This window comes from Xyrauchen texanus, chromosome 31 (genome assembly GCF_025860055.1).
Source record: "Xyrauchen texanus isolate HMW12.3.18 chromosome 31, RBS_HiC_50CHRs, whole genome shotgun sequence".
Lineage (NCBI taxonomy): Eukaryota > Metazoa > Chordata > Actinopteri > Cypriniformes > Catostomidae > Xyrauchen > Xyrauchen texanus.
In genome coordinates this window covers 41,477,931-41,491,009 of record NC_068306.1, presented here as the reverse complement: position 1 = coordinate 41,491,009, position 13,079 = coordinate 41,477,931, and the positions used below count along the sequence as shown (strand labels likewise).

General features: G+C 48.0%; 1 pseudogene; it reads right to left on the bottom strand.

Moving 5' to 3' along the window:
* Nucleotides 1-9,882: 9,882 nt before the first annotated feature.
* Nucleotides 9,883-12,790, bottom strand: LOC127624935 (uncharacterized; annotated as a pseudogene).
* Nucleotides 12,791-13,079: the final 289 nt, after the last annotated feature.

The window sequence follows — 13,079 nt, the reverse complement described above, 5'->3', positions numbered from 1 at the left end:
TGAATCAAAGTGCAAACAAACAGACATGAACAAAAGAAACATCCACGGGGGGAAAACTGAAACAAAAACACGAACACATTGCAGGAACACGGATCTAGGGAAACACGGCAGGATGAACACAGCTGGAAGGGTAGAAACATTGACCACGAGAAAGACATTCATCAACATTCAACGGACGACAAGGAGAGGAGAACAAACAGGGTTTATATACACAGACACAGGAGGATCACAAACGACAAACAGGTGCGAACAATGACACAATGATGGCAGTGATGAGATCCGGGAATTGTGGGAAGTGTCGTTTTTAGACAAAGACTTGTGAAACACGGGGCAGACAACAAGGGAATCGTGACAGTGATCATTGTACCATGGTGCAGAGCTTTTTTCTTTAATTTTCTTTAGTCGAAGTGTGGCGACACTATAAAAAGTGCAAAAGAATACTGTATTTATATTTTCTGCTATTTAATCAAGTTCTTCTAGGTTTTGGGGCTCACTGAGTGTATGAGATGGATCTGGAAGATTATTATTGAAGCTATTTTTATTGGGCGAAAAAATGGTTCTACCTGAACAATAGCATAGTTTAGATTGAGTGACATTAGCTGATCGCAGCATACAAGAGATGAGATAATGATCTGAGATGTCATCATTCTGCGGTAGAATTTCTATAGTATCAACATCAACACCATATGACAGAACTAAATCTAGCATATGATAATGGTGATGAGTTGGTCCTGTCAAATTTTATCTGACTCCAAGAGAGTTGAGAATATTGATAAATGCTAATCCCAATGTGTCATTTTCATTATCTATGTGAATGTTGAAGTCACCAACAATTAAAGCTCTATCTTTAGTAACTAAAAGATCTGAATTTTAATTTTTTTTTGCAAATTCACTAAGGAAATCAAAATATGGCCGGGTGATCTATATACTGTAGCAATGGCAAAAGATGACAGAGTTTTTTATTTATATCTGAAAGTGATTAAGCATTTGTGGAATAAATAATGCCTCTGTTCTCACGTTTCACACTACCTCGAATGTATGTCACCCCCATATAAGGTAAAGAACTATTTCATTGGTGGGGGTCCAGTGGAATGTGGTTTTCTGGACCATATAGCAGAATGCTGAAGCAATAAACGCTGAAGAGAGGATTTGATACCTCTGTGTCAGTTCTTTCTTCCCTCGGCTGAGCCGTATCGAGACGGGGATTGCAGATCAACAAATAAATTAAATACATTGGATGACAAAATTATCGAACAGCATTATTAGTTCAAAAGACTTAAACTTATATCTGTTACATCTTATATCTCATCCCCTGTTGTCTGCCCTGTGTTTCACTTGTCAACTGTCATAAAACTACACTTCCCATAATTCCCTGCCCTCATCAATGCCTGTCATTCATTGTTCTCACCTGTGTCTCGTTTGATCATCACTCTCCCTGCGTACTTAAGCCCCGTTGTTTGTTCAGACCCTGTCGGTCGTTGAATGTAGATGTTTGGATGTGAATGTTCCTGTGATATGTTATCCTTGCCCTCTGTAGATGTTAATCCTGCCTGTGTAGTCTTTGGATGTTTTTCATGTTTTTGTTTTATTTTCCCATCGTGGACGTTTTATTTGTTCCAGTCTTGTTTGTCTTCATCATTTCAATAAAACCGCGTTTAGATCCTCACCCCTCGTCTGCCTTCATAACAGTATTTTAGTTCCGACCGACTGTTATTTACTTTGACGCACTGAGTTCTGTTTGTTAGAAAAGAATGATACGAATGTATAATCGGTTAATTTCTGTATTCATCTTTTTGATTATGATGTGAGGCTGAATAGTATTAAATGTTGATCTAAAATCAATAAAAAGCAGTCTGGCATAAGTAACTGACTCGTCAAGATGTTTTAAAATTAGGTGCATTAAGCTATTGATGGCATCACCAGTTCCTCTGCATTGCTGATAAGTAAACTGGAATGGATCCAGTTTGTTTGTAACGTCTGTCTTTAGCATTGACACCATACATTTCTCAAGACATTTCGTCACAACGGAAGTTAGAGCTATAGGTCGAAAGTCATTATTTCCTACAGGACGAGCTATCTTTTGCACCGGAATGATAAGAGATTTCTTCCAGAGAGTTTTTGTATCTAAGGACTGTTGAAATATATGGCACCATACAGGGGACAATTCCTCTGCACATGTATTTAAAAAAGGATGAGATGTCATCTGGACCAGATGCCTTTTTTGGGAACAGACGTTTGAACATCAGTTTGACGTAATCCAGGTCAATCATTAATCTACTCTCATTTGAGATTGAAATATTTAATGACTTCATCTCTAAATTACATTCAGAATCCAAATTGGAAACTTCAAACCTTAGAAGCTGTTCAGATCATTAGCCTTTTGTAAATAATCATTAGTGAAAAGTCCTTTTCTTTACTGATTCCATTTTTGCGATACGTTTGATTGATTTCCACATTCTTTTAGAATTTGAATTATTAAAATGATCTTCTAAAATATGATTTTGTTTATTCCTAGCAGCCTTAAGCAAGTGATTTTAATTCCTTCTGAACAAGCCTCAATGCTACATGATTGTTTGGGTAGATAATTATCTGTTTTGTAGGGCTCGGGGGGCTCATCCAGTTCGGGGGCTCCAAAAGAGACATCAGACTGACTCATCTTGGACTGACTCATCTTGAAACCGGACAGGTGGAAACGAGCATGCTGGAGAATGGGTGGTCTGCAGGGATTTACCCGGTGAAACCGTGGCTGTTAAATTCCCCAAATCACCTCCATCGCCAGCCGCGCCGGCCCTATACCATGGGTAGAAGCCGTGATGCGGGAGACGACTAGAGTGAATTTCCCGCGGAAGGAGAGCCGCTACCGCAAAGTTGCCATGGTCATGTTCTCACAGTAAGAACATGAGCTGTCCACAAACGCTGCCTCTTTGTGATCTCTGCCCAGACACGAGAGGCAGCGTCTGTGGCCGTCAGAAGCGGAGAGGTAATGACCACTTCCAGGAATGACACAAAGACGGAAGGGCATCTTCAAAAAGACGCGTCTTTAAAAAGGCATTCAACGTTGATGTGTTTACTCTTTTAGACAAATATATACTCCTTTAGCGGGCTGTCGAAGTGCTCGGGGGCATTGTCTGCACTAGCGTGCAGAAGAAGAGAAAAGCCGCTGAAATGCTCCGTATTTCCAACAGCGTATGCCATGGTCATGGTTTAGAGGTGAGTGGAACAGCAGTTCCACTCACAAAGGAGACTTGCTTGGCCTTGCTTTCTTAGACATGACAAGGGGTGTCAATCCAATAGTACAGAAGCTACCGTTTCATCTGCAAGAAAAGTGGGCATCAGTTGGTGCAGCCTACAAGCAACAAAACCATGTTCCCTATCCTTACTTTGCTTACTTTGTAAACTTTGTTAATCAGAAGGATAGAATTGGGAATGATCCAAGCTTTAACTTTATCTCACACATAGACATGGCTCCAAAAATGTTAGACTGCAAAATAACAGTGGTCATCCTACTCCTCTATCCTACCACATATCTCCAGACTCAAATAATGGCAGCTCAAACATAATTGACTTTGTAAGATATCTAGCTCGCCGTGAGCTCATGGAAACAGGCTTTTTAATGACAAACCTCAGAACTACCGAGCCTGGAAACGTTCTTTTCAGACCTCAACTACTGATTTAAACCTGACATCAAATGAAGAGATGGATCTCCTGCTGAAATGGCTTGGCAAGGAGTCAGCAGAGCACGTTGAACAGATAAGGGCAATACATATTAATCATCCACAAGCAGGACTGGCTAGAGCATGGGAGAGACTTGAACAAACATATGGCTCAATGGAAGTGATAGAAGATGCTTTGTTCAAACAAATTGACACCTTTCCAAAAATAGCAAACCGAGATTATCCTTAACTGACAAAGTTGAGCGATCTACTAATGGAACTCCAGCCTGCTAAGGCCAAAGGACCCTTGCTTGGCCTTGCTTTCTTAGACACGGCAAGGGTTGTCAGTCCAATAGTACAGAAGCTACTGTTTCGTCTGCAAGAAAATGGGCATCAGTTGGTGCAGCCTACAAGCAACAAAACCATGTTCCCTATCCTCCCTTTGCTTACTTCGTAAACTTTGTTAATCAGGAGGCTAGAATTGGAAATGATCCAAGCTTTAACTTCATCTCACACATAGACATGGCTCCAAAAATTGAAAAGACTTCATTGAAGCCCAGCAAACAATAAGAAATCTCTGTACACAAGACAGAGGTATTTTCCAGAATTCTCATTGATATTGGCGAGCTCTCAAAAAAATCTGATGACTGTGAAAAACTGTGTCCCATTCATAGAAAACCACACCCACTGCGTAAATGCTGTGCATTCCAGGAAAAGCACATCGAAGCTTGCAAGGCAATTCTAAAAGAGAATAATGTGTGCCATAAATGCTGCTCTTCGACATCACATATTGCATAGAACTGTAATATTAAAATGAAAAACACCAGACAGCGCTCCACCCTGGACCCGAGCCCTGGATAGAAGAGGTAAATGATGCTACTGAGCATGGTGGGGAGAGGGAGGAAATCTCCCCTCAATCTCAAGTCACCACCAGCAAATGTACGGAAGTCTGAGGGAAAAATCAGACAGACCGATCTTGCTCTAAAATATATCTTGTAAAAGTTTTTCCAGCTGGCCACAGAGAAAAAGCAGTGAAGCTTTGTGCAATTCTGGATGAACAAAGCAACAGGTCGCTGGTTCGTTCACACTTCTTTGAAGTGTTCAGTCAGTTGGAAGAAGGGCCAGTGGCTATGAAGTAGAATCTCTGGATGGAACAGGTCGCATTCCATTACCAAGCCTTATAAATGCAATGACATTCCTAATAACAGAGATGAGATTCCAACTCCTGATGTGACTCGTAGGCACGCACACCTGAAGTCTGTGGCAAACCTTATCCCAGAACAGGACCCACAAGCCCCAATTATGCTTCTCTTAGGTCGGGACATTATAAGAGTGCATAAGGTCCATAAACAGGTGAATGGCTTACATAACCTACCCTATGCACAGAGGTTAGATCTGGGATGGGTCATTGTAGGCAATGTGTGTCTGGGAAATGTCCACAAACGGCTGACAATCAAAACCTTCCACACAAACATCAGAGTCAAAATGCCCGACTCTCTTTCATCCATGTCAAAACATCTTCCATGTTAAGGAAAAATACAGAGACATCCAACTAACTAACTACTCCCCAATATATTCTTTGGATGAATCTATCTGTGATGCTGACCACCTAGGATGCACAGTGTTTAAGGGAACCAAAAATGACAATCAGGTGGCTCCTTCGATTCAGGATGCCTCTTTCATGAAAATCATGAATGAATGTCTACAAAAAGATTCTAACAACAGTTGGGTAGCACCATTACCCTTTAAGTGTCCACATCAGTGTCTTCCCAACAACAGGCCTCAATCACAGAAATGCCTTATGTCTCTCAAGCGCAACTTTGTAAGGAAGCCTGAAATGAGAGACCACTTTCTCAGCTTCATGGACAAGATGTTTCAAAATGGTCATGCTGAGTTAGCCCCTCCTCTGAGTGAGAAAGAAGAACAATGGTACCTGCCAACATTTGGAGTGTATCATCCGAAGAAACCTAAGCAAATGAGAGTAGTGTTCGATTCCAGTGCCCAACACAATGGTGTATCACTTAATGATGTGCTTTTAACTAGCCCTGACCTAAAAAACACACTGCTGGGAGTATTGATCCCCTTCAGGAAAGAAGCCATTGCCTTCACAGCATACATAGAACAGATGTTCTATTGTTTTTTAGTAAGGGAAGAAGACAGGAACTTTCTATGTTATCTTTGGTTCCAAGACAATGACCTTTCCAAAGATATTGTGGATTATCGTATGAGGGTCCACGTCTTTGGTAATAGCCCCTCACCTGCAGTAGCTTTTTCACCAGTCTGTTCAGATCGCCGAGTACCACGTCGACCCCTGAAGTCAAGCATTTTGTGATGCGCGACTTCTACGTAGATGATGGCCTGAAGTCCCTGCTTTCAGTAGAAGCTGCTATCAATTTGTTGAAAAAGACACAGGAAGTTCTCTCCAAATCAAATCTGAGACTACATAAGATTGCAGATAACAAAGAGGTCATGGAAGCTTTTCCATCCCAATATCATGCATGTTAGATGTTTCTGTTGATGTTAGGAAGAGTTTACCTGGCTGTCAAGTTATATACACAACATATACCGAGGACAGCACAGTTACATTTTTCCTAATCGCGATTAAGCCAAGTACTGATTTAGCATTAGATTCTGACATTTTATTCAGCTCCGTGTCAGTTCTGTACACTGGTTAGAGGGCAGAACCCTAGCGATGTGTTCAGTGGGGACATTATATTCATATACACCCTACAAACAAACACAACAGTGAGTCAGTGCTGGAGAAAGGACCTCTTATAACAAATGCTGAGAGGACTTGTGACAAAAGTCATCATTTTACCACATAAGAATATGCCAATTCTTGCATACCTGCTGCACAACTTGTTCTCCCTTGGAGGGTCTGTTGTCACTCTGCTCAAATTTAACATGAATTCAACTTTGTTCCCATTGTTGCAAAATTTCTAAAGCATCAGCTAATCATTACCAGACAATTCGGATGAAATATATTTCCATTGGCAGTGCCAGCACTAAAAGCAGAAAAAGCCTAGCTTTTCATATGGAGTTCAATGTGGCGCTTGCTGCTATACCTGCCAACATTGGATTGTGAAAAATAGGGACATTTGGGGTGCGTGGATGTAGCGCAGTTAAAAAGAGTTATTTTCTAACGTTACAGCGGCGTCTGATACTGATGACTCGTCTGGTTCTACACCTTCGGGTCTGCGTGCCCAGTCTGAGCCTGACGCACAGAGGTCCGCTATGCTTTCCAGGGTACCGCGAGCGCGAGGCTGGATCGGAAAATCCCGTCCCCCCCTCACGGCTACTTGATTGGTTCCACGGGCATGTGCGCCGTTCACAGCCGCGCGCCCCCCCCCCGGTTCCTTTCTTCCCGGATGTGCATGACGAGTTGAGTAAGCCGTAGAAGGGCACCTTTTACAAGGACGGCTTCCTCGCTCCTCCGCTCTCACTACCCTCGATGGTGGACCGCTTCCGTCCTGCACGCCATGGCCCTCCTGCAATTCCACCAGGCCAAGGCGCTCAGAAATCTGCACGGGGGTAGTCCTGATCCCGATGTGCTGCAGGAACTGACCGACCTTGCCCTTAGAGTCATGAAGGTCACAGCGCAGTCACTCGGGCAGACGATGGCCACGCTCGTGGTCCAGGAACATCATCTGTGGTTGAACCTGTTCGAGATGCGTGAAACCGACAAAGTTCGATTTCTCAATGCAAAAACCTGTCTCCCAGTTCGGCCTCTTCGGCGACACCATCGAGGACTTCGCCCAGCAGTTCTTCACGGTGAAGAAGCAGACGGAGGCCATATCATGCCCCGCCACAAGCCTGCCACCATGGGCCATGCCCCGTCTGCTCGCCGAGGGCGTCCCCCTGCGGCTAATAAACACCCTGCTCCGTTTCATTGCTATGTCCGGTACGTGCTTTGCGTACCTATTTGGACCGCATGCAGAGCTCTAGACGCTCTGAGCAGCTCTTTGACTGCTTCGGGGGACAGTGGAAAGGGAATGCTGTCTCCAAACAGAGGCTCGCCCACTGGGTTGTCGATGCCATTTCATTGGCTTATCACACCCAGGCCGTGCACCCCCCCTTGCGGGTTTGAGCGTACTCAACCTGAAGTGTTGCGTCCTCGTGGGCACTGGCCAGGGGCACCTCCCTGGCAGACATTTGTAGAGCAGCGGTGTGGGCAACACCTAATAACTTTGCGAGATTTTACAATCTCCGGGTTGAGTCAGTATCGTCCCATGTTCTCTCAGGTCCGATCCCTTAGAACTCTGTAACACGCTGACGAACTGGCTGGGTGAATCGCTTGCGCCTAGCGCCCTTTCCCTCAGCTGAGGTAAAATCGTGTGCCAGTTTCTCCCAGGAGACCCCATCTCTCGGATCCCTGGATGATTCCTCCCTAGCCCTTGTGGGTCCGCAGTTCAGCGGAGGAACTCACTGACCCAATCCACTGCGGGTACTTAATCTACCCTGTACTGGAATAGGTGCTCCACAGGTCAAAGACTCCTACGCGGACTCCCTCTGTGTGTATTTTCTGCGGTCGCTGTGCTGTAGCAACTCCCCCCTCCTTGAGGCTGGATCTACCACCGTGCCACTTTTAACATGTCACCTAAAGAGCCCATGTGACGTATTTACCATGCTGACCTCCCCTTTCGGGCAGGTGTGGTCTCCGCAGGGTCTTTTCCCCCTGAAAGAATAGGAAACTGGGTAAGACCCCCTTCCCTTGATGCATGTAAGGGCCCCGGCCGTGATTGCTCTATGCGAGAAACATAGAGAGAAAAGAGGCCCAGCCAGGCTTGGCCCGTTCCCAGGTTGGCAAGCATCACCTTGTTCCCCTCGTTAGGGTAACCAGAACGAATCTGATGACTTTATGGGGCATTGGGGAAGGATACGTGCAGCCTAATACAGCTGGTCGCATTTGCATGTAAGAGTACCTGCCCGCTTCTGTATCAGCAGTTCACGTACACTGCTCAGGGCATGGCACGATCCAATTGTCTAGGTTACGTATGTAACCTCAGTTCCCCATTGGAGGGAACGAGACGTTGTGTCTTCCCTGCCACGTCGCTGAGCCGAGCCACTGTTGTGGCCGGACCATTTCAGGATACTCAGAAAAATCCTCTCATAGAACTCATAGTATTTCCTCGCCTTTATACCTGTATGTCCGGGGGCGGGGTATGTAAATACTATCTGCCAACTTCTCAGTGGCCTTTTTTCACAGATCAGAGGCATATTCGGCACTCAAGAGAGAGACCCATAGTGTCGCTTCTTCGACACAATGTCTCGTTCCCTCCATCGGGGAACTAAGGTTACATACGTAACCTAGACGTTTTTCATGAAATTGGAGGCGAATTACTTGGTCTCCACTCTCTGCTGTCACAACTCTAGCTCTCTCACCCAAGTGAGGGAGCGTTACCACTGCATGTAACATTTATGTCGGAGCTGACATTAGCTAACATTGATGTAATGTAACTTTAAATAAATTAGCTACATATCTTCATGTAAACTGTCTCATCATTGTTTATCACAAGCAAAAACGTAACTTGGGAACAGCAATTTGTCACTACATGCCCTGTCCACTCAATCTCTCACAAAGTTAACAATGCAGCTACATCCCTAAATATATGTTAACTGAATTAGGTACCTTGTGCACATAGCAAGGTGGCAAATAGCTGGCAAGAAACTGAAACTAGTGCCCTAAAAAACAGTAAATACATAGGTAGCTAATATGTATAGCAAATACTCGCTAAATCTCTTTGGGTGATGGGTGAAGATGAGTTTAGGTACAGACGCTGCGATCCATTTAAAATCGGATGTGGGATATTCCACTCAATATCGCCGATCTCCGACTAAAGGCGGTCCAATGCAAGATGCTCGGAAGAGGACGTTAAAGGAAACACAACTGCAATGTTCCCGTTAGCTTAGCAGGTGTTTAACTGTAACCAGAGATGTCTCCTAGCAACCCAATTCATAAGCAATCTGCAATGCTAGCATTTGTACTACAGGTGTACGATTATCAAAAGAGAGTATAATTTACCATGCTACTCTGCTAACCTATGTTAAACAAGCTTAAATATCATGTTATGTATGATCAGTGAATAATGTATCGATTTTATTTAATAAAAGTTAATGTTTATCTCTTATTTTGTACATCTTCCTGGGTGCAACAAAATTGTGACGTCACGCACCCTCATCTTGGTGATCCAGAATCCAGAATCGGTCTGTCTTCGCCGGCCAAAGGTGGTCAGCGCAGACCACAACGATCTGCCCAGGTCTGTCGGTCCTGGGCGAGTCCCATCCAATTGTGTCTCAGATCTTGTCGTAGCGAGTCGCGCCATCGTGTTGCAGGGCGCCCATGTGGCCGCTTGATGTCGATCGGCAACCAGACGGTGACTTCGCGTGTCCATCTTTCATCCGTCCGCCGTATCAGGTGCCCAGTCCAGCGCTTCTTGGCCTTGTTGGCCAGGTCCACCGCGTCGGCCACCCTGGTCATGGCCCGCAGCTGCTCGTTGTGGACGTGGTTGATCCTTTTAACCCCGACCATGCGGCGCTCGATTGCGCGTTCAGTCGCGGCCAGCTTTTGTCGGTCAGCCGCCGTCGTTGCCCAGGTCTCGGCCCCGTAGAGCATGGCCGGCAGGACGGTGCTGTTGAATAGGGCGGCCCTGATGTCCGGGTCGATGGCTCTGTTGGTGGCCGTCTCGGCAATTGAGCCAAAGCTGACCCAGGCGGCTCGGCGTCGTCGTGCCAGTCCTCGACCAATCTTATGGTCGGTAGTCAGCTCCTGGCCCAAGTAGATGTATCTATCGACTTGCTGGAGCTGGTGCTGGCCGACATGAAGGGTAGTGTCGGCCACCTGGTCGTTGCGCATCCACTTGGTTTTGGCCAGATTGATTTTGAGGCCGCACCGAGCACCAGCCTGGTTGAGCTGGTCGAGCCGCTGCTGTACATCGACTGCCGAGCAGCCTATCAGCACGATGTCGTCGGCAAAGCGCAGGTGATTGAGCCAGCGGCCGTTGATCTTGATGCCGACTTCGTCCCAGTTGAGCTGCCGGAAAATTTGCTCGAGGCAGGCGGTGAAAAGCTTGGGCGAGATGGTGTCGCCCTGCTTGACCCCGCGGCCGACCTCGATGTTAATCGGCCGGTCGAACAGGGTGATGGTAGTGGCGCAGTTGCTGTTCAGCTCCTGCAGCAGGGCCACATGCTCGTCCCCGATGCCTTGTTGTTGGAGGGCGAGCAGCACGGCGTTGATCTCGACCGAGTCGAAGGCCTTCTCATAGTCGACGAAGGCCAGGACCAGCGGCATCTTATACTCCCTGGCCCGCTCGAGCAGCTGGTTTAGTACCTGCACATGGTCCATGGTGATAAAGCCAGCTCTAAATCCAGCCTGCTTGACGGGCTGCTGTTCGTCCAGCTGCTTGGCCAACCGGTTGAGCAGCACCTTGGTGAAGATCTTATACAAGGCCGACAGCAGTGTGATCGGCCGGTAGTTGCTGAGCAGCTCGCGGTCGCCCTTCTTGAACAGCAGTACTGTCTTGGCCGTCTTCCACTGTTTGGGGATTTGGCATTGTGCCATGTAGCTGCTGAATCGGGCTGCCATGGCTGTCCAAAGTGAGTGGCCGCCAGCCTTAAGCAGGTCGATCTCAATGCCGTCCAGGCCGGGCGCCCAGTCCGCCTGTGCCTGCTCGACTGCATGTCAGACCTCGCTTTCCAGCACTGGCAGGATGGGCGGCAGCTGGTCGAGCTGAAGGTTAGGTGGGGGGACGGGGACCTTGCTGGTGAACAGGTCACTGTAGAAGCGCCTGCACTCGGCCTCAATGCCCGTCGGCCGTCTTCAGTGCTGGTATCTGGCCGCGCTGCTACTTTTTCAGGCTCTTGCGGTCCTCGGCTGTCGCCAGCAGGCGCCTCTGTCTGTACTGGTCGAGGTCGGTCTTGAGCTGCTGCCGGATCTGCTTGCACAGCAGGCCGTACTTGACGTGTGTGGGTCCATCAGCGCGCATCTGCCGCCGCCTCTGCATCAGGGCCTTGGTGGCGTCCGAAATTCGGCTGGCCCGGCTGTTGGTCGGCACTGTAGCTGCATTGCGGCTTGACTTGAGCAGGCCTATAAAGTGGTCGTAGTCCTGGTCAATGTCGGCTTCAAGCTGGGCCCAATTGGTGTGGTCGATCAGAGTGTGGAAGACGGCTAGGTCAGTGGTGGCCGGCTGCTTTGCCCGGTTGCTGGCTGCCAGTGCGCGCTTTTCGGTCCTGCCATCGATGACCAGTTTGGCCCTTACCGGCCGATGGTCGCTGCCCGTGTCAAAGAACTTGCGGCTGATGACAGCGACGTCCTGCAGGATGCGGCGGTGGCTGCAGAGGACGTAGTCAATCTCGTTGGTTGTTTCTCCATTGGGAGACATCCATGTCCATCGGCGGCCGGGGCGCTTCTTGAACAGACTGTTGCCGATGAACAGCCGGTTGGTCTCGGCCATTGCAACCAGTCGCTCGCCCGGTCCGTTCCTGTTGCCGCTGCCGAACGGGACGACAAAGCGCTCGCCATCCAACCCCTTGCCCACCTTGGCATTGAAGTCGCCCATCAGGACGAGGTAGGTGGCACGGGGGGTAGTGGCTGCCTCGACGGCCTCGTAGAACTGCTCAAGCACATCCTCATCTTGCTCGGCTGCAGCCACTGCTGTTGGTGCATATGTCTGCACGATCCGGATGGTGGCTTTGTTGTGTAGGTGCAGGGTGAGCACGCCGACTCGGGGGTTGGTCACGTCGACCAGGTCAATCATCGGCGACCATCTTTTGGATACAATGAAGCCGACGCCACCGACAGGCCGCGTCTCTTCCCTGGCACCCAAGAGGACCGTCCTGCCTTCATCGCGGCGCACGTGCTGCGGCTCCTGGCGCTTGGTCTCGCACAGCCCGAGCACGTCACAGCGGATGCTGTTCAAGCCTTCCAGGATGGCAGCCAGGTTGGCCTCATTCGACACAGTCCTGGCATTGAAGGTAGCAATGTCGAGCGCCATGGTTTTGGTAGTCCGGTCCTTTGGTCGGTATCCAGATGGCGGCCTGGTACCTGAGATTCTTAGCAGCCTCTCGTCCCTGGCCAGATCGCTCCGCCGCCGTAGAACGGGCGCAGGGGCGTGCAGGGTACTGAGGCCCTTGTTTGTCATTGTCGTTGCAGTTGGGTTCAGACCTCGGCTTGCAAGGCCACTAGGTCTGTGCCCTCGTCCTTAGCCAGGTGTCTGTCTCAGCATGGTTGAACCTGCCAGGAATTGCTTCCCGCTGTACATCGACGACAGACTCCTGTTTCACCCCCCCGCCACGGTGAGGCGGACGAATAGGACTTGGAGGGGTGAAACATCTTGGTGATATGAGTTTAAAATTTCTGCATGACTTTCCAAGTTGTAATTATGACTTAAAGTGGCGTTCCATTGCACTTTTCCCAGTAGGAAGTTGGAA